Source organism: Bos javanicus, chromosome 6 (genome assembly GCF_032452875.1).
Source record: "Bos javanicus breed banteng chromosome 6, ARS-OSU_banteng_1.0, whole genome shotgun sequence".
Taxonomy (NCBI): Eukaryota; Metazoa; Chordata; class Mammalia; order Artiodactyla; family Bovidae; genus Bos; species Bos javanicus.
The window spans coordinates 7,765,390-7,767,935 of NC_083873.1; the positions used below are offsets into that span (position 1 = coordinate 7,765,390).

The 2,546-nt window shown below is 37.5% G+C and overlaps 1 non-coding gene across 1 annotated transcript; it reads right to left on the bottom strand.

Moving 5' to 3' along the window:
• Positions 1-434: 434 nt before the first annotated feature.
• On the bottom strand, positions 435-506 carry TRNAC-GCA (transfer RNA cysteine (anticodon GCA)). Its single transcript has one exon. It is a non-coding gene; the product is annotated as a tRNA-Cys (tRNA).
• Positions 507-2,546: the final 2,040 nt, after the last annotated feature.

Here is a 2,546-nt window from a genome sequence, read left to right on the forward strand (position 1 = left end):
AGCTTTATCAACACATTTCAAGGAGCAAGCCTGTCCTGTTTAGCCCTGAATTCAAGGAGCACAAAAAAGGATTGATTCTGATATCTGGGAAGACACTGACCATTGCTAACATCAAAGAAAGAAATATATGCAGATGAGTTTCTTTTTCTTTCAGATATTAAGTTATCATAACATCATTTATGTGGTTTAAATATCCATTTCTACTGGGCTGAGTCTATTTGTCTCTCTCTCACATACACACACAAAATGTTTTTCTGTGTGTATGTGTGTGTGTGTGTATATACACACATACATGTATATATATGGTGGTTTAGTTGTTAAGTAGTTTCTGACTCTTGTAACCCCATGGACAATAGCCTGGCAGGCTCCTCTGTCCATGGGATTCTCTGGGCAAGAATACTGGAGTGGGTTTCCATTTCCTTCTCCAAGGAATCTTCCCTAACCAGGGATTGAACCTGGGTCTCCTGCATTGCAGGCAGACTCTTTACCAACTGAGCTACAAGGGAAGCCCCCATGTATATGTGTGTGTGTGTGTGTGTGTGTGTGTGTATATACATATATATACACACATATGTATACACATACACATATATGCTGTGCTTAGTTGCTGTGTGTGTATACATATATATATATACACACACATACACACACACACACATATATATATATGCTGTGCTTAGTGTCTCAGTCGTGTCTGACTCTTTGCAACTCCATGGACTGTAGCCCACTAGGCTGTCAGGGGTTTCTCCAGGCAAGAAAACTGGAGTGGGTTGCTATGTTCTCCTCCACGGGATCTTCCCAACCCAGGGATCGAACCCAGGCTTCCCACATTGCAGGCTAATTCTTATTGTCTGAGCCACTAGGGGAGAATATATACATATATATATATATATATATATATATATATATATATATATAAAACATAGAGAAAGAGAGAATGTGTATACTATAAACATACAATATCAGTTGTATATATGTGTATGTATGTATATACAGCTGTATCTGATTATTTGTGACCTTATGGATTGTAGCCCACCAGGCTCCTCTGTCCACAGACTTTTCCAGACAGGAATACTGGAGTGCGTTCCCATTTCCTACTCTAGGTGATCTTCCAGATTCAGGGATTGAACCCACATCTCCTGTATCTCCTGCATTGGTAGGCATGTTCTTTACCACTGAGCCACCTGGGAAGCCCTGTATATATCTATATGGACACAGACTTCTATTTATTAATGGTAGTTAAGTTCTATAAAATTGTCATGAACATTGAATAAACTGGCATGGGATATAGAGGATTAAGTTCCTGTGAACCTCTGGTCACAGAATTTCTAACACACATATATATGGAATTAGAAAGATGGTAACAATAACCCTGTGTACGAGACAGCAAAAGAGACACTGATGTATAGATGAGTCTTATGGACTCTGTGGGAGAGGGCGAGGGTGAGGAGATTTGGGAGAATAGCATTGAAACATGTATAACATCATGTATGAAACGAGTCACCAGTCCAGGTTTGATGCACGATACTGGATGCTTGGGGCTGGTGCACTGGGTCAACCCAGAGGGAGGGTATGGGGAGGGAGGAGGGAGGAGGGTTCAGGATGGGGAGCATGGGTATACCTGTGGTGGATTTATTTCGATGTTTGGCAAAACTAATACAATATTGTAAAGTTTAAAAATAAAATTAAAAAACAAAAAACAACAACAAGAGCAACAACAAAAAAACAATATATAACCTTGTTTAATGTGTGCTTCTGTTTACAGATACCTTATTTAATATACATTTCTCACAAATAATTCATTGCATATTTTTGAATGATTAAAAGCCAGAGGATTTGGAAGCCATTTGTGTTATATAGGTTAATTTGCCAGTATCCTTGTAAGTCTTATCATCAGCCTTGAAAATCTACTATTCTGTAAATCACTTGCAGATACTTTAAAATTTCTTCTGTACTCTCTTGATTGGAACCTGTTTTACCTGTGTATTTAACACTTTCCTTACCATATTACTATTTGAAACATGAGCCAGTCAGCACTAGCAGAGAATTTAGCATTTTTCCTAGGTAACATGACTATAATTTTCTTTTGCTTTGAGCCTCACAAAGCCTGTCTACTATGCTTTTTTTTTTTTCTTTAAATTCAGTTATCAGCTCACAAATTCACAAATTTATCTGTTTTTCCATAGTTTCATCACACATATAGATGTTATTTTAGCACTTTCTGGAACATCTTACATACAAATGGGCAAATTTCTGCTTCCTTTTTTCTGAACGCACTGCATTGTTGGTTCATTAACATTGAACTCATGGTTAAGAGCACTATAATTCATACCTGAATGAAGTTTATTCCACACATATATTTTCTCTGTAAGGCACATCACAGCTTTCTTGCACTTGTGGACACTAGACAATGCTTACGCACTATACTATAGGGCCATTTTAAACAAAACTCATCAACAAAATCATAGCATCAAAAAACCTGGAAAAAATGTGGTTCTAAATAAGCCATGAATAAGCTACTTCTTTACATGTGATCTGGAACAAGA